A 19,981-nucleotide genomic window follows, 5' to 3' on the forward strand; every position below is an offset into this window, starting at 1 on the left:
CTGCCTAATTCCTCAATGAACTTGTATCTACATGACCCAGACCATTAGCCATCTGTTCATCTCTAAATCAGAACCATGTCAGTTACTGACATCTCAAGATATTTATTTGAAATTCTTGGACCATCAAAAAATGGATTCCTAACATAATCTGGTTTTTTAGATCCTACTTGTTCAGTGGCTCCAAGATTTTGCAATTACTACCACAGAGGCTGTGTCTTATCTATTTCAAAATGACCCCAAATGTTCTCTATGCGAAGGTGAGTGCAGCCTCTTTTTATACAGCAGGGGTCACTCTATCTTGCCCTTCGAAGACCATTTGAGAATGGGAGGCTCTCCTAGTGTGATCAGCATCTGCCATCCGGGCCCCCACCCTCTTCTTTTTCATGTTGTGGCTCCCAGGATGAAGGCACAAAGTCCGAGTTTCAATCGCTTCCACACTTGTCCCCAGGCATCACTGTCTGCGCAAGGTGGAGCTCCACCTCCCAGCACCTTACAACCCAACTCCTTTCTTAGTACCTACACCCTGTACTTCTGAAGTCTCCACCATCGCCTCCTCTTAGGTGGGTTAAGAAGATTTGTGCACCACGGGGATGAGAGTGGTTTTCAAAAGGACCTATGTCAACTTTGCCTGAAACAGAAAACAGTTGCCAACTTCCTCCATGGTAAGGGAGTTCACAACTCTACCACTCAAACACAGTTGTCCATCACTTCTGGAGGAGAGAAAGAGACAGCCTTTCCCCAAGCTCAGTGAATCTACACAACAGCAGCAAAGGACCAAGGCACAGATGAATACATTGGTGACATATGGCTTGATTAGCACTGCCTGGCTGCATGCTACCCAGCTCCCTTCCCTTGAGAAGGACATCCTAGGGACCGTACCTAAGGTCGGGGTGGCCCCTATCCAGCCAGGAAGTCCTAGGGGCCTACCCTGCCCATAGCCATCTTAGATTCCTCACCTAGAAAACATATTCCCACTACCTGATGCTCTCTCGGAATAAGCTAATAGGACCAGATATTCCACCTGCAGGGCCATACAAGTCAGGCTGTGCTTCGAACAAAACCATTAATTCACAGGATTATGGGAACAGCAGTTCAGGTTATGTTCAGATGTCTTCAAGTGTGCTGCTGGGGGTGCATGAGCCAGGGACAGGCTGTTTTCAAATTTGTCCACCTAGACTTAGCTGTTTTGTAATCAGCCTGAGTGGTAACCTTTGTCTCAATCTGCATATAGACAATGTAGGTAGCAGCAAATGCCCTGGACCTCTGACCCAGAGGATTGGCCAGCTGTTCAAAAGCTCTCATCAAAATACATACCATCCATGGGAAGAGACCCAAGCCAAAAGCGCAAAGGAGCTCAGAGAGACAGAGCCAACATCCTTTGGCAAAGAGTGGGTCATGTCCTGATAAACCCATTGTAAATTTAAAGTATCCTAAATGGAAAATGCATTGGATCCACTGAATCCAGCACACACCCCAGCCCAACCACACATACATTGCAGGGTAGTAGTCGTATCCCCTGTGATCCAGACAGGAAAATGAGGAGATGGCTTAATTGGACTTGTAACTACTCTCATTCTACCTTCTTCCTCCTTTGCATTTGAGACTGGAGGGGCAAGAGGTATAGATGTGAGGAGGGAATGGAGCCTTTATGCTTAGATGAGGTTGTTTGTGTTTATCCTTGTATGCCAATAACTCCCACACTAATAGAATTTTAAGTCCTTATTTCCTTTTTGGGGTATTTGTGGAAGTTGCAATCTTTGAAACTACCCTCCTGTCTCCTGTGTGATAGCATAACCTCTGTTGATTGAATCCCTCATGCCAATAGCCAACCATTTTGGTCATGATCCTTCGGGATGACATGAGCCTGCCATTCTGACAAGAGACTCCCAATTGCATAAGGGCTCCTCCCTGTTGCTTCTCCTTACTCAACCTGGCACCCTGTTTTAGAAAAATCCAGAAGGAAGTTAGTTAGATGTCGGTCTTCCTCCTCTTGTTCACCACCGAACTCCTAAGCACAGATGTCTTGGTCTCTCAAGCACAAGCCCCACATTCACATTGCCTCCAGAGCTCAGTAAGCGTTTGGCCAGGAAGGAAGGTACCTGTAGAAATTTCTGTCTCAGTAATGGGTTCTCCTGGGTCTCCGCAGCCTCACTTGAACTTGGTGGGGAGAGGCACTGTGCTCTGCCATGGAGCACAATCACTGCTGTGTTCGATTACGTGTCCTTGAGTTCCTTCCAAAGAGTTCTCCCCAGTAAAACTTACAGCTCTTAGACTGACCTAGCTATGTGTTAACAGCTCTTGCATGGATCGGTCCTGAGCCTTCCGGAGGATTAAAGAGTCCCTGTTTTGCATTTTTCTCAGCTTTGAGACTTCATCCAAAGTTCTGAGACAACTGGTGTGGTTCTGGCATTGCATTTGAAACTACTGTATACTGTGAGGAAGCTGGCCTTAAAATGACTCTGTGTGTGAAACACTTGGAGCCAGCCTTTTTGCTCTACTTTGGATGCTGACTCTATGCCTGAAGACTGAGGAACAAACAGCAGCTAGAGTGTACAAGTGCACACACACACACATACACAGAGTGTTCTGGGAGTTTGGGGGAACCACACTTGGTCTGCATTGGCCACACACAGAAGAATTAGGCCAACTCATTTTCTTCCATCACCCCCTTTATCCAATGCTCTTGCTCAGCACTCAGGGTTACTGGAAAATATTGCATGTGTGAAGGCCCTTTCATGTAGAAAGCCAGTGCGGAGGCATATCTAATTATCACTAGGTTATTTCATTTCCTGAAAACAGAACCATGCAGATCTGGAAGTGCAGTGAAAGCAGTGGGATTTCCCCTGAGCTGTATTTTCCCCTTCGAGGTGTGCCATGAACAGATCCTCTACGCCTGTCTTTGACAGCCATGAGTACCAGGGTGTATCTGATTTCAGAAAGGTAATGTCATGCAGACACTGTATTTCATGTAAATGCTCCTCATCATGTCAAGGCAGCCTCAGATGGAATATGCTATATATCTTATGATTAAATTCATAACTATTTCTGCAGCAGCAGATACAAATAGTCACTCTAGTGTACTGAATTCAGATCCTAATTTGCCTTCTCTGATCTTGGATCAGCTTTTGCCACCAAATGAGAAAAGTAGACACAAAGAAATCTCTTAATTGGACTTGTCAATGCTGGATTGTGTTTCTCAAATTGTTGTAACTTACTTACTCAATATAAATTAATGATTAGATCTTTCTCCTGCAGCTAGCTTCCTTCCTTGCATTCATGCTTTGGGCCTGATAGCACAGCCTAATGCTTGAGCTTCCTCTGTCTTATCACTCTCACATATCTCTGGTATAACTGTAAAACTGGTTTTGATTCTTAGATTCTTAGAGCTTGTGGAGGCAACTCCCTTCACACACTGAGAACCTACAGGAACAGAGCAAACTGGAAGTGACTTGGATGTTTAGCTTCTTGCAATTGTGTCTCACTCAGCTTTGCAGAACCCACAACCTAAGCAACCTACCAAAAAACAGAGGGTCTTCAGTGTTTGAGGAATCAATATCCAAAAGGACAATTCAGGCGATGAGCAATTCCCATGTCTTTCAGTTGTTGGTTAAGTCAATGGGGACTGTCGAGAGGTTCCTAAGCAACCAGTCTCCCCAGACCCACTGAGAAAGGCTTTCTGATTGCAGTTGACTTGCTGAAGTTAGCCTGGCATTCTAGATGACCGTTCACGGAAGGCAATAAAATTTCAAAACGTGGTCCAGCAGAATGGAATCAGATGTTCTGAATTAGGAAAATGAGGCCATTTCTCCTGCCAGTATGTGTTGATTGCATGTCTTCTGATAGCTCAAAATCTCAAGTGGCACGCTCATCATGCCTAACGTTATCTTCATTGCCATCTCTACAGCAGCGTGATTCATAGCAGCCAGGGGCCCAACTCAATGGTCTCTGATGGATGAATAGGAAACCAAAATGAGGTGCAAGCAAACAACAGATTATTCCTTATGTACAAGGGGCAGAGAAAGAGAGTGCTCTCCTCTGCTGGCTGCAGCTGGGACAGGCAGACAGAGGCCAGAAGCAACGAAGCCAATTCAGGTCTCCCCCATCGGTAGCAGAAACTTCATTATGTGAACCTTCATCACCTTTGCCTTTCAGGGTCTGCACTGGCAGGAAGTGGAGTCAGGAGATGGAGCTGGGCCTTAACCCTAGGCATTCGATGTGGGAAGCAGCCATTTAAACCGCTAGGCCAAATGTCCATCCTCATAAAATGGAATATCATTCAACCCCAACAGGCGAAGATATTCTGATACATGGGCAACAAAGTTGAACCTTCAGAAGATGACAACAACTGAAATAAGCCAATCACAGAAGGACAAATAGTGTTTAACTGCACTTACTAGTAAGGGCTTGTGGCAGTCAGCTCCACAAAGTCAGTAATGAGAGATGTAGAGGCTAGGGCAGAGGTGAGAAGGGTGAATGGTCCAAGTGCCAGTGTTGCAAGATGAGGAGCGTTCTGGAGATGATGGGGACAATTACACAACAGTATGTATATACTTAACATTGCTAAATGATACACATATGATGGTTACGATGTAAATGTTACATCCGTTTTGCAAAATTTTATTTAGTTTGTTTTATTTTCCGTAATACAGTTCCGCAGGTACAGTGTTTTCTCCTTCCACCTCCCCACTCTCGTTTTCCCCATATTATTTACAATAGAATAGCCCTTCAGCAACAGTCATAATTCTATCATTCTGCTACTTAGGTGTATCATGACATGGTAGATTAAAACAATGGTAGAAAGTCTGGCATCCTGTTGTCAAAATATGTTTAACACTTTCATGGGAAGTCCTCCTTTTATCTGGGAGTAGAGGTGCATACTACAATGTATCTTCAATTCCCAATATGCTAGTCTGTATTATACAGGCTATAATGTAAATATATATGTATTAAAAATATACACATATATTTATATGTGTGTATATATACATGTATATGTGTGTGTTTACCTATATATCTATTTATCTTGTATTTTGCCTTATATCATATATATATATGATATATATCTAAGGTTGCCTTATATCAGAGAGAACATATGATATTTGTCCTTTTGGGATTGCTGAAAGTAAAAACAAAAGGTTAAAAAAAGTCGCTACTGCTGCTGAAGAACGAAATTTGGATGCATGTTCTGTCACGGCGGAACCTTGAGCAGTCAGCCACAAAAGAGCAAACACTGCATGATCCCATTTGCACAAGGTCCCTAAAGCAATCAGATTCACAGAGACAGACAGCAGAATGGTGGTGACAGGCCCAGGCTGGGGGAACAGGGAGTTCTTGTTCAATGGGTACAGAATTTCTTCTCAGATACATGACAGCGTCTTGCAGATGGATGGTGGTGGTGGTGGTTATATAGAAATGTACTTAGTGGGAGGGTTTGGGGAGGGGTGGGGAGAACCCAAGTACCTATGAAACTGTGTCACATAATACAATGTAATTAATGAATTAAAAAAAAAAAGAAATGTACTTAGACCACTGAGCAGCACCACAAACATTGTTAACATAATTTTTATGTTATGTGAATCTTAACACAATCTCCACAAAAAAAGGGTTGCAAACATTAATGAAGATAACTCTCATTTTGAAAAAAACAAATGCTCTCTGCTTCAGACATTAATGTAAGTCGCAAATGATAGAACAAGGCATTTGCGCTGACTTGGGAGTCAAAAACAAGAGGACAAAAGAAATCAATCACTCCAGCTAAGAAAGTCTTCACTGTGATCTTGTATAATTTGTTTCTAGGCATGAACATTTTGCACTTACAGAGGCAGTGACTTTGAACAGGGGCAATGGAGTGAATCTCAGCTTTGGAGAAAACTAGGACACAGCATCATTTATAGAAACAGGTGCAACTGGTTTTTTGGAATTTTTTTCTCAACTATCTTGTTGATAAATAAAAGCAGACACCATGTCAAATGAACCAGGGCACTTGGCTCACAGCTGTTGCCAAATTGCTAAATTCCATGAAGATCAAATTCACCCTAAGTGCATTGAGCGCTCTGGTCTTGGCCCTGTTGATATTGTTTGCAACGGCACCTGCACCCACCATGTGGGCCAGCTTAAGAGGGATCCTCCACAACACACAGAATTGTTGCCCAGCTGCATCCCTGTTGACTCAAATTCAATTGTCATGTTCTTCTCACTTATAATAGCAGTGGTTGTCAACCTTGGCCACGTGTAGAATAACTTGAAAGGGTTTTGTTTGCTTTGTTTTTAATCAAGCTGTACTTGAGTCCAACAAGACCAAATTTCCAAGACTGGGTCCCATGCAATGGTTTGAGTCTCAACTGCTCCACTTCCAGTCAACTTCCTGCTACTATGTCTGGGAAAGCCATGGAGGATGGCCCAAGTGCTTGGGTCCCTGTACTTACCTGGTTGACCTGGAAGAAGCTCTTGACTTTGGGCCAGCTCAGCTACAGATGTTGCAGCCGTTTAGGGGAGTGAATCCGGGGATGGAAGAGCTGTCATTCTATTTCTCTGTGTAGCTTTGACTTTCAAAGAAAGAAAGGTAAAAAGAAAAAAGAGCGATTCTCCATTTTCTTATGTGAGGGGACATCAAAAAGTTTGTGGAAAATGGGGTTAAAAAATAAAACTTTTTGCCACGAAGGAACTGTGAAATTTATGCCTGTGAAAGTTCTTCAAAAAATTTCATGAAAAATAGGTATTATGAAAAATGTATGCACAATTCTTAACATGTTTTGCACCAAAATAAATTTATCTTTTAACTCTGTTTTTCCACAGACTTTGTTTTTTAAAGATTTATTCATTTTATTACAGCCAGATATACACAGAGGAGGAGAGACAGAGAGGAAGATCTTCCGTCCGATGATTCACTCCCCAAGTGAGCTGCAACGGGCCGATGCGCGCCGATCCGATGCCGGGAACCTGGAACCTCCTCCGGGTCTCCCACGCAGGTGCGGTGTCCCAATGCATTGGGCCATCCTCAACTGCTTTCCCAAGCCACAAGCAGGGAGCTGGGTGGGAAGTAGAGCTGCCGGGATTAGAACTGGCGCCCATATGGGATCCCGGGACTTTCAAGGCGAGGACTTTAGCCGCTAGGCCACTGTGCCGGGCCCTCCACAGACTTTTGTAATGCCTTAATGTGATACCTACAAGGACACTGGAAACTAGAAATGTTGTTTCTAAGAATATATCCTTTATTTTCTGTTCTCTGACATCCCCCACCCTTAAATTCCCACAAAGTCTGTGAGCACTTTAAGCTCCACTTCCGTCTTATCAAAACCAATAATTGGCTTCCAGAAAACAAGTACAAGGGAACTTCCAAAAGTTCTTGTAAATGTGAAATTAGAAAGATGTTTATTTGGGTGCAAATTTTTTGGAAATATATGCATAGTTTCTTCATGATACACTTTTTAATGAATTTTTAGTAGCTCCCTCATAAATAAACATCTTATTCCATTTTTCCACAGATATTTTCAAGTTCCCTCATATTTATGGATTGCCTGCTGTTGTAGAGGCTGGGCCCACTTGGGTGAACATGACAATGTAGCTGACATTCCAGGAGCTCACATTTCAGAGGAGAAAGCTGGTTGTTTTTAGGGTTCAGCACCCATCCTTCTAGTTATCAGGACTCATGCCCAAGACCTTCTGAGACAACTGCCAAGGTCTCCAAATGTGACAAGCAGATTGTAAAGTGCTGGTGTTCTTCTGTCTGGGGAGACTGAAAGTCATCCAGGGACTCCCCATGGGACTGGCCGTGGCCTCTGCTACAAGTGAACCTAAGTATGCCTCCTCTATCTGACCCATCTTGCCTCCTGTGCTGCCTCAAGGTGGTGACCTCATAAACTTCCTGCACACCAATCTCCATTTTTAATTTTGTCCTAGGGAACTCACCCCACACCTGTAACATACTCCAAAATAGGTCTCTGAAGCTGGAGGCCTGCGGAGTGGGGTTAGGGCACACAGGACCTGCAGCAGGATTTAAATCTGAGCTGGGAGAAAGGGAGCAATCGAGGATGCCTCTGAGGTGGGAGGCTGGTAGTGAGACGATTTTCTTGGATGCTAATCACAGTGTGTCAATTATTAAAAATCCTCCCAATAATAGTGATTAACCTTTTTGTTTTAACACCTTGGGTGTTACATGAGTTAAGCTATTTAACTCATTTAATTTTCACACCAAACATGCTGGTATTATTTTCCCGTTCCTGAGATGCCTCAGTCTCCCTGACTTCCTAGCAATGATCAATTCTGTAATATTCCTTAATTGAGGAACTCTATAAGCTTTAAAATAGATTCATTTGTTTTTAATTAGCACTGGGTCATTACAGTGATGATGAAATGGCTTTGCATGACAAATGTTTTCATTGATTCTTTTTTTTTTAAGATTTATTTTATTTTATTGGAAAGGCAGACGTACAGAAAGGAGGAGAAACAGAGAGGAAGATCTTCCATCCAATGATTCATTCCCCAAGTGGCTGCAATGGCCGGTGCTGTGCACTGATCTGAAGCCAGGAGCCAGGAACTTCTTTCCGGGTCTTCCACGTGGATGTAGGGTCCCAAGGCTTTGGGCCGTCCTCGACTGCCTTCCCAGGCCCCAAGCAGGGAGCTGGATGGGAAGTAGAGCTGCCGGGATTAGAACCGGCGCCTATATGGGATCCTGGCACGTTCAAGGTGAGGACTTTGACCATTAAGCTATCGCACTAGGTCGTTTCCTTGATTCTTTAAAGTCTGCCCTAGACCCTGGTGTAGTGATGGGCACATGGAAGTAGCTCAGTAACTATTTGCTGAAGGGATGTTGGAAACACTGGAGGCTTGGTGGGCTTACAGAAGTTTGCCTGGATTACAAGTCAGTCAGTTGCAGACTCCGCGTGTGAACTTGATTGTCTGACTCCAAAGGACAAAATATTTTGTAATTTGCTCACCAGTTGGGCTGACTGACCCACGCAGGTGGTTGATAATATCTGGACGAAGTCAAGATGCATCAGAGCTCAAAAACACCTCCCGCACATAAGTTAGCATTCCAAGGTTTCCTGTAACATGCATGTTTTCATTGCTACCCCTCCAAGAAAAGCAGGGAAATACTTTTTTTCCCAACTCAAGAAATTCTAAAGCAGGTTCAAGTTGGCATGCATGAATATGCATGAAGTTGTGTGGAATATGATACTGAAGTTGTGTGGAAGGGGCAGGAGACTAATGACCTAATGACCATTACCTGGAACCTTCAGAGTCCCGCGTGCATTTTCAGTGAATTGTTCTAACTGATGAAGACTCACTAGAAAGCCATAGACTAGGTCATGTATAAAATTGGAGATTTATTTCTTGCAGCCCTGGAGGCTAAGAAATCCAAGATCAAGAAGCTGGTGTCTGGTAAAGGCCCTCAGGCTGTGTTGTTCATGGCAGAGGCGGAAGGAGAAGACAGAGCAGGGAGGCAGCTAAGCTCATCGCTTTTAAGGAAGCTCATCCTTCATAAGGAACCCTCTCCTGTGACGCTGGCATTAACACTCCAGCATGAGAATACATTCATCCTGGCCCAATCACCTCTTAAAAGTCCCAACTCCACACGTGATTACACTGGGGGGTTTAGTTTCCAACACAACTTTGTGTAGATGACACACTCAACCACAGCAAGTGGATCTGTGTACTTTCTTGGAATAATAAGCACATCTGCTAAACAAAATCTAGTTTTTCAGTGATGATGAGACCAAGCCATCACATCTGAGGGATGTGCCATGATGGCTCCGAATGGTGGAGGCTGTGATGGGAGGCGGAGGAAGCCAGAAACACAAGAGCAGTCCCTCCCAGTGAGTGTTCTGAAGCTTAGGCCTGCCTCTTCCCAACACTCAGTGACTGAGCAGGCTCAAAGCAGTTAGCCCATGCGAGCCTGGATGCCTCCTCCTGACAATGGCAGGAACAAGCCACGCGGCGGCTGTCACTGTGTTGTGACAGCATCCATGATTGAGTGTTTGCTACACACAGCATTGTGCAATCACGTGTTTCTCTTTGTTTATGCAGAATTACAATGAAATCTTCATGAGAAATACCTTTTTAATGCTGCATTCTTGTATTTTATCCTTTCTTCACTTCTTTTTCTGATTTCACGATCCATTTAATAATTTCAAAAGTTCTCATCTTTATGATTCACAACAAATACGTGAGTAGACAGCTACCTTTAATGCACACTGGGATTTGTTTTAAAAATTAAATGTCATACTATTCTTATCATCTACCTCATGCATATAAAAATATCCATTTAAAACAAAATATTTCTGTCTATGGGAGAATTCTGCTAATTGTGGTTGTCCGAGATTACTTTACAACTTACCCCTAGGGGCCAGGCGCAGTACTTTAGCAGCTAAAGTCCTTGCCTTGATCACAGTGGGATCCCATATGGGGGCCGATTCATGTTCTGGCAGCTCCACTTCCCATCCACCTCCCTGCTTGTGGCCTGCACCCATGTGGGAGACCTGGAGGATGCTCCTGGCTCCTGGCTTTGAATCAGCTCAGCTCCAGCCAGTGTGGCCCCTTGGAGAGTGACTCAGTGGCTGGATTTTCCTCTCTGTTTCTCCTTTTATCTGTATATCTGACTTTCCAATAAAAACAGATAAATCTTTTAAAAAAAAAAATTACCCCTAAAGTTCGCAAAGGCTTTTGCTTCTTTCCAGGGGAGGCATCAGTAATATTCATTGTGCCTCTGTCTCTTCTTTTCCTCCTAGTCACTTTAGGGCCGGTTTCTCAGCTCTGTCACCCACAGGCTTACAGGTTGAATTTATTGATTGCGTTTGGTACCAAATTCTTCATGTGCAATCATTTGTGCTGCTTCCCCCAGCGAGTTTCAGTCCTGAACTCGTGCTAGGCTTCTACCACAGTCTCCATAGCCCCAGCTCTTGGCTCACCACTCTCTACCTCCTGTGATCCTGTGCTGTGGCTGCACTGTGGCCCGTACAGCCTTTCTCCCACTCCCAGTTTAAGCAGTGCCCGGGATTAGGGAGACACTGGCTGTCCTAAATCGTAGTGTGCTGGTCTTGCCAGAACCTGCTGGCTGTAAGGTCTGAGGACCATCCAGGCCTATTTTGGATGGAACCTGTAGGATGCCAAGTTGGTACTGTTTTCCCTGTGGGACCAGTGTAATGCACTGAGCTGGAAATAAGTTCACTCCCAGCTTAGCACTTGCGTGACTCTCTGTTGTCCCTCAAATCCCACAGCCAGTGTCTAATAAAGAGCTTCAGAAACTCAACAACTGCAAAACAAACAACCCTGTGAAGAAATAGGCGGAGGAAATAAATATTTTTCTTTCTTTTTTAAATTTTATTGTTAATGATGTCTACATAATTGATTAGGGTGTGAAGGGTCTAGGATCAGAGGAAAATGGGTGAGACCTTTGTTTCCATGTTTTCTTTTCCGTCTTCCTGTATTTGGGGGAAGGTGAGAGGCAAGGGGAGAAGCCACACCAAGCCTCCCAACTGCCTCAGCACCCAGGGATGGGGAACAGCCACCTGATGTTATCCCCAAGTCCCCGATGTGGAGCATGCCTCGAGAGTTCTGCTCTGGTGGTTTTGATGGATCTAAAATGCTGTCGATCTTGCAGATGCAAGAATGAGGAGCTCCTTCCAAGGTCCATTGGCTGACACAGTCCACCTCTGAGTCTCCATTTGCTCAGATATTTGCCGTCCTGTTTCATTGGGATGTTTGACCAACTTGTTCTGCCCTCCTTCCTCTGCTTTGGTATCAGATGTCCTCTGCTGGCACCATTGGTCTGACCTATCGTCCATGTGCCTCTGGGTATGCTGTCCACTGCTCCATCAAAGCCACTGAGGAAGTCCAGTTTTGACAGATGCATTCCATTTTCAGACCACAGGTCCTGCCACTTTCCCTACAGTTGGAGTTATGAGCCCAGCAGATTAATTAGGGGGATCCTCAAAGCAATCTCATGCAAGGTGATCTCAGACCTATGTCTTGTGTGAGCACCTGTACAGGGTTCAGTTTGTTCTGTCACTCTCAACAGCCTATGTCCACATTGGCAATTGCAATTGCTAGGTCAGATCTATCTCCAGCCGCATTTCTTACACAAACCACTGGATGCTGCACCCCAGCCCAACCTTGCCCTCCAAAAAGTTGGCCCTCATATACACTACTTGGAGCTGCAGTCCAGTCAGAGCGATTCCCAATAACCCTTACTGGGCTGGCCCCCAGCCCTAATTTCTGTGTCTGCTGGCATGTGCAGTGGACTGGTCTGGTCTGTCCCACCTCCTATTCAGCTCTTGTATACATAATTGGGCATTGAAGCTTAATTCATCTGAGCAGACTCCACCTGCCACATTCCTGCCAGCAGGTGCCACCACCCCCAGTCTTGATTCTCATGCTCACCAGCGGGAGTTATAACCCTTCTATAACTCAGGGATGCCCACAGTTTCCCAGTAAGGCCCAATCAGAGACCTGGATCTTACACTTTCCAGGTGGTTCTGCAGTCTGGCTTGACAAGACCTGTCCCCAGTCTCAGCACTTGCCAGCTGATGCTGCAGCAAAGCCCAACCTGCCTGCCCCCATTCTGGCTCATGCCTGCACCCATAGATACATGCAGTTAGCGCAGCCTAGTTCTCCCCCTAACCCAGTTCACACATAGGCCAACAGGTGTTGTAGCCCTTTCCAGCCTGGTCTGCCCTAGCCTCAGCTCTCATGCTCACCAGCAGGAGCAGTGGCCCAGCGGGGAGTCCCCACAGCTCCCCTACCAGGTTTGCACCTAACTGCCCTCCGCCCGACCAACCCACCAGGTCTTGGGTGTTGGTGGGTGCCGCAGCCCAGTCTGGCATAGCCCATCTCACCTCGGCATTTTCCCAGCCCGGTTTGCCCCAGCTCACTCTGGTATGTGCTGTCGCCCAATCTGGCCCAGCCTACCCCCAATCCTGGCCCTAATGTTTACTGGCTGGCATTGTGGCCCAACCCAGCCTGTCCTGCTCCTTGGTTCTCATATTTGCCAGTGCGTATTATAAACTGGCCCAGTCTGTCCTGCCCCCCAGACCTGCCCCCCACACCTGACCCACATGTATGTCGGTGGGTACAGCAACTGGCTTGGTCTGAGCTGCTCTTTGTCTTGGTTCTTGAGTTCGCCTGAAGGTATAGTGTCCTGATGGAGGGGTTCCCCAGGCTCCTTTATCAGATCTCCTCCCAGTGGCAGATCTCACACCCTGGTAGGTTCTTGGCTTAGGCTGACTTGGCCTCCTTCATGACAGGCTCACACCCATTCTGGTTCTTGCTTTTGAGGGCTACAGCCTAGCCAGGCCTGATCTGCACCTAGATACAGCTCTCTTGTGATTCAGTGGAAGCTGAGACCTAGCCCAGCCCATCCTACACCCATCCTGGCTCTCACTAGCACCAGTGTGTGCTGGAGTCTAACCCAGACAGACATTTTTCAAAAGAACAAATGCAAATGAATAACAGACATATGAAAAAATGTTCAGGCTCCCTAGCTATTAGGAAAATACAAATTAAAATCACACTGAGGTTTGACCTAACTCCAGTGAGATTGGCCTACATTCAGAACTCTACTAACAACACCTGCTGGTGTAGATGTGGGGAGAAGGCTGCCCTCCTTCACTGCTGGTGGGAGTGCAGGCTAGTACAACCACTATGGAAGTCAGTATGGAGTGCGCTAAGAAAACTGAAAACTGATCTGTATGACCCAGCCATCTGACTTCTGATAAAATATCCAAAGGAAGTGAAATATGTATATAAGAAAGTGACCTGTAATCCTACGTTCACAGCAGCACAATCTACAATAGCAAACACATGGAAACAACACAGATACCCGTCAAAAGAGGAGTGGATAAAGAAACTGTGGTACACGAACTCCGTGGAATACTACTCAGCCATTAAAAAGAATGAAACTCTATCTTTTGCAACCAAATAGTCCCAACTAGAGATCATTATGCTCAGTGAAAGAAGTCAATCCCAAAAGGACAAATATCATATGTTCTCTCTGATTTGAAGCAAACTTCATGAAAAATATAAGATCAATAGCCCTTTCAATACTGTTTTTGCTACATCTCAGTGGGTTTGATATTTTTGTTTTCAATTTCATTCCTTCAAAAAAGGGTTTTTTTCCTTAATTTCTTCCTGACTCATAGGCCATAGAGTAGCGTTGTTTGCCTCAAGAAGGTTTTTGATTTTTGTTTCTTCCTCAATACATTGGTCATTCAGTAACACGTTATTTAACTTCATATTGTTGTAAATTTTTTATTTTTCTTCCTGTTGTTGATTTTGTTTTATGGGTTTTCATTTAAGGGTCTGTATAGTAACTGTGTAATGGAGACTATCACATCCAGATATAAAGATACAATGCAGTATGCATCTCTACTTCCAAATCCAAGATGGACTCCTAATGAAACTGTTGAATATATGTTGACAATAGGGGAAGGACTCTTTGTCACTATCCATACCTACAATGTCAGGAAACACTAAAATAGCAGAATGATGGCCTTATGACTGTTTATTTAGGACTTTACTATTGTAATGATATAGGGGAAATCAGTGGGAGTTTGGGAGTTAGAAGTGGGCATTTGGATAGAAGGGAAGATCAATCCCAGATCCTATGGAACTGCTTCATAAAATATTAACATAAATAAATTTACAAAAAGAAAAAACCTTTATCCCTTATGCCTAAGTACCCATAGGATTTGTGTCAGGGGAATGAAGGGCCCACAGGTGAGGTGCAGTCATGGCCATAGGTTAAAAAGCAAACCCTTCTATGAAACTGATACTACTTTGAACCCTGTTTCTCTGCTAAGAAAATGAGAGTGAATTCTAAGGAGTTTTTGCGTCTTCCGGGTCTCAAATTACATCTAAAGTCCTCAACAACGTGCAGAGAGTAGAACGTGTCTCATTGAATGAAGCCACGATGGCCTTTCACCAGACTCCTCTGTCCTCTGAGTAATGAATAAATACATTAGGGAAGGATATGAATTCAATTGAGCTAATTCCAATTTCATGCCATTTAATTTTAACAGGAAGAATATTGGCCCATAAATAATGCCTTTAAATAGTTAGAATGTGGGTATGAGCAATTCAGTGTTGAGCTGAAGAGATCATTTCACCATCATTTAATCTGATTGATCTCAAGGGAGAAAAAGGAAGCATTTTTAGTGGCCATAGAGGTAGCTTGAATTCTGATACACCTGGGAACAGAAGAAAACGGTGTTCTCTCACTGGCAACCACAGCTTCAGCATCTCTGAGGCACTGCGAAGCCCCACCATGGTAGGTGCATCTTCCCCTGACCATCACCAATGTCCCAGGAAGCAGGCCACACATGACTCAATCACGGTCATGGCACAAACTGCTGTCATTCCTGCTTTGCCTTGATCTGCCTTGCTAGCCCATTGTCCCCTTGAGGGCAGGAATTACATCCTTTCAGTCTTTATGTCAGTATTTAGTTCAGTGTTTGGATGACTCCTCAGTGCTAACGCCCAATATCACTAAGCTCTGACCAGCCTGGGCCTTCTGTTCCTATACGTTGTCTGTTAAAACTTGGACAACAGTTTTGCTGTCCCCCTAAAAGCCCGGTCACTAATGTCTTTGTCACATGGAGAAGGTTAATGACTAATGTTAGTTGTTAATGGATTGAGGGTGGCGATTTGATCCAAACATGGAATTTAGAACGTGGACCCAATGGGAGGTCATCATCAGGGGTATGGAGGTGAGCCCTGTGAGGGTAGTTCTTGGGAAAGGGCTAGTTATGAAAGCCAAGTTCAGCCTCCCTTCTGTTTGTGCCATTTGCCTCACCATGACATCTACCCTAACCCATGTTCCACTGTCCATTGGCCCTATCAGACTCCAGGTCAGTGACACAGCCTAATCTTGACCTTGAACCTAGAAAAACATGAGCTGGAATAAACTTTGCTTTTTCAGTAACTCTCCTGGATACCTTAGTTAAGATAATGAAAAGCTGGCTACTACACTGCTTTAGTTCATTTTGTGCAGCTAAAACTCTCCCATAGCCTATGTAATTTATGAAGAACAGTAAATACTCTGAGGTTGGCAATGTGGTACATCAGGTTAAACTGCCACTTGTGATATTGGAACTCCATATTAAAGCACGGATTTAAGACCTGGCTCCTAAGTTCATAATTCAACTTCCTGCTAATGCACCTGGGAAGGCATTGGAGGATGACCCCAGTGCTTGTGTCCCCTTGGCCCACATGGGAGACCCAATAGGGTTCCTGACCCTTGGCTTTCGCCTGGTCCAGACCTGAATGTCACTCTGCCATTAACAACATTAAATATTTTGAAAAGAACAAAAACATTTTTCACCATTCTGGATGGTAGGAAGCCCCACATCAAACCATCGGCAGGTTAGGGCCCAGTTTTTCTGATTCCAAGATGGTATCCTAAACACCATCCTGTAGGGGCAAGAGACTGTGAAGAGCAAAAGGGGATGAATTTCTGTATCCAAAATGCTAGCCATGAGGTCATACCTCCAAACACTGTTGTAGTGAACATAAAGCCTCAGTAGAAGTTTTTGAGGGGCCATAGATGTTCAAGTCACAGCGCACATACTCTATCCTTACGACTTCATTGATCTCCAAGTCCCATAAGTTTACATGGCTCACCCAGTAACAATCATAAAATAAAACAATGCTCTCTGTTGCTTTCCCCAACTCATTTCACAGCATTTCCAAATAAATTCTGAGACATGTTCCAGAACATTCTAAGTAGGGAAGGAGAAAGATCTTCAAAAGGGCGGGGGCGGATGGGTGGGGAGACACCACGGCTAAGAAATCTTGTGAAGCTCTGAGTCAAATTCCATGTTTTTTTTTTTTTTTCTGGTGTATTCCTTGCTGTTTTTAATATGGTAGAACATGTTATGGTCTTCTCACAATGACAAAAAGTATTCAGCTTTTCTATCTTAGTGTGGGTTCCCCCAGAAGCAGATCCCTGCACAACAATGATTTGGTATAAGTCATTTATTTTTTGGAGAATTTTCCAGTAAATATTGGAAAGGGGTGTAGAAATGAAAAGAGAGAGAGAAATCATGATTTCTTAAAGCAAGTGGCCTGTTCTGGACTGAATATTTGTTTCTCATCAAAATTCATGCAGCAGCCTTACACTCAGTGCGGCTATATTTAGAGATAGGGCCACTGTGGCAGTTAAGGTTGAATGAGATCAGAAAGGTGGGATCCTTGTCCAACAGGATTAGTGTCCTAATAGGAAGAGACAGCAGAGTATTTACTCTGTGCTCAGACACCCAGGTAAAGCCAAGCAAGGACACTGGGGAATGGTGGTTATCTGCAGGCTGGGGAGACAGTCCTCAAACCAAACCAGGACCTTAATGTTAGACTTCTTCAAGGCTTGGTATGATGACTCAGTGGGTAAATTCTTGCCTTGCATGCACCGGGATTCCATATGGGTGCCAGTTCCCATCCAGCTCCTTACTACTGTCCTGGAAAGCCACAGAAGATGGCCCAAAGCCTTGGGACACTACACCCGTACGAGAGACCCAGAAGAAGCTCCTGGCTCCTATCTTCAGATTGGATCAGCTCCGGCCATTGCGGCTACTTGAGGAGTGAACCACCAGATGGAAGATCTTTCTCTCGGTCTGTTCTCTCTGTATATCTGACTTTCTAATAAAAATAAATAAACCCTTAAAAAAATTGGACTTCTTGCTTCTAGAACCATGAGACACTCATGTCTGTTATGTAAGATAAAGCCTGTGAGACTTTGTTGAGGCAGGCCCAGAGGCCTAATAAAACATTCCCATGGTGGGGAACTGGCACTGGAGCCCCTTGGGAGAGAGAAAAGCATGCACCAGAAACTTGGCTAAATCACAAGGAAATCAACTGGAGAACAGGTGTTTGGAGACCAGGTGTTCAGACAGGGCTAGACTGTAAATCAAAAGCTTCTGCTTGCCAAAAAGCATTATAGCAACTCATTAGTCCCCTAAATGGGGATGCAGAAAGGAGAGAGGAAGTTGGGGGGTATTTCTACACCGATTTCCATAAGTCATAGTATGCAACTCCCCTGGGGGGAACAAGTATGCAGTGCAGGTGGCAAAAGTGGACTCCAGATCAGAGAAAAATCTTCAGCCAGATAAATTCAGGCGCTGATTCCTGGAAGTCAGTATGTACATCCCAGGGCACTGACAGCATTCAACACACCTTTTATACGTGGGTTGGCAAGAGCCCTAGACCAATTTCAAGCTTACTGGAGAGGAACTTGACTTCCAGCCATGATTCTCTCCGCCTGCTCTTGTGCGCAGTAACGAGTCAGTTCGAGCTGCCAGAACCCACAATCTGGGTGGCCAGACAACCAAGATTTATTCCTCATAGCTCTGGAGGCTGCAAGTGCAAAATGAAGGTGTCTTTCTCCTAAGCCTGTGGGTGATCATTGACTCCCATCATCTTCTCTATCTTAGTGTATCTCTTTCATAGAAAAGCCACTGGTTAGATTGCATGAAAGCTTGTCTTTGTCCATTTTCTCTTGAAACAACAAAATACCTGAGAATGAATAGTATCTAGTTAATGGAGTATTTAACTCATTACTCAGGATGGTGCTGGGGGCGAGAGAAAAGAGTCCACGGTCAGTGAGACAACAAGGACTCCTTAAAGAGTCTTGAGGCAGCCTAGGACATCCTTTAAGTGAAAGTGACAGCCAGAGCCATTCTTAAAGGGAACTAGAAGAGACCACAGGGTGCTAATGACCAGAAGGAAACGAGTGAGTCTGGTGGTCTGTTGCTTTGTTGAAAATTCAGTGGAAAAGCTAAGAAAGTTTCGTTTTCACAAAGAAATAAACAACACCACCATTATAATGAAGATTGACAAGGATGTAGATTGACAAGGCCGGCAGTACTGGATGAAGAACCTGAGGGCATCTCACCGGATTAATTTAAAGATGAACTACAGGAATGACAACCTCAAATCTTCATTGTGTATAGTTATAAATATCAGCATGATGATGGAAAAATTTCACATCCTCTGTGCTTTATTTTCTCCTGTCCTGTTGAATGAAAACCTGAACAACAGATGATGTATGCTGGGAGTAAGAACAAGCTTAGTCCAAACAGCTGAACTCACAAAGATGTTTGAAATAAAACTACTGAAGACCTAACTGAAGAGTGATTACATGAGAATCTGGGATTTTTCCGCTAATGTGAACTTATATGTTTCTAAGTATTTATGTATTAACCTGACCATACTGGAACCAGACATAAATACTTATTTATGCCTAAAAATGCACTGTTACTTACAGTATGTTTCCTGCAGTAAAGAAAATTTCTTCATTTGTGCAAAATTTGAAAAAGAGAAAATCATCTTCATAGTAATGAAACTTTGTAAAGTGTTTCCTTATATAGGTAACTGTTAGACTCCTCTCCTCCAGGGACCTTTGACACTCTTGTGGTTAATTTTTATAACCTATGGTGCAGAATTTGTTACAATTTACAGACACCATTGCAGAGTGGGTATTAGATTGTGGTAGACAACACTTGCCTCCTTTTGATAAATACTGGAAATTAGCAGTTGATAAATGGAAACAGTATATTATCACTTGTCAAATTATTCCAGTTAATTTGGAGTAAAAGATTTGAATGACCCAAATTTTGAGCCATGAATAGTAATTTGCTGTAGTGTAATCTGTGTTACAAGGGCATTTTTTCTCAATTCCGTACTTCTTTTGGTTTTCTGCTTCTCTTTGCTTAAATCCAGGAACTGTGTTCATCGGTCACAGTACCTATGAAACTGTCTCACATAATACAATGTAATTAATGAATAAAAAAAAATTCCAAATATCTAAAAAAAAAAGATTTGGTAGTTAGATTTTGTGAGAGAATTAGGTTTTCTTGTGCAAATTAGATCTTAAGTCTTGCTTAGCAACTGGTGGGGTGTGCTAGTCAAGGGCTTCTTTCCTGATTAGGTTTATAACACTCTTTCTTTTTTTTTTATGAAGTATCTCCTAAGGACCTGTGAGCACTAATGATTTTTT

General features: G+C 43.9%; 1 pseudogene; it reads left to right on the plus strand.

The window, feature by feature from the left end:
* The first annotated feature begins 18,697 nt into the window (after window positions 1–18,697).
* On the plus strand, window positions 18,698–19,149 carry LOC101535329 (glia maturation factor beta-like; annotated as a pseudogene).
* The last annotated feature ends 832 nt before the right edge of the window (window positions 19,150–19,981 follow it).

Source organism: Ochotona princeps, chromosome 12 (genome assembly GCF_030435755.1).
Source record: "Ochotona princeps isolate mOchPri1 chromosome 12, mOchPri1.hap1, whole genome shotgun sequence".
Taxonomy (NCBI): Eukaryota; Metazoa; Chordata; class Mammalia; order Lagomorpha; family Ochotonidae; genus Ochotona; species Ochotona princeps.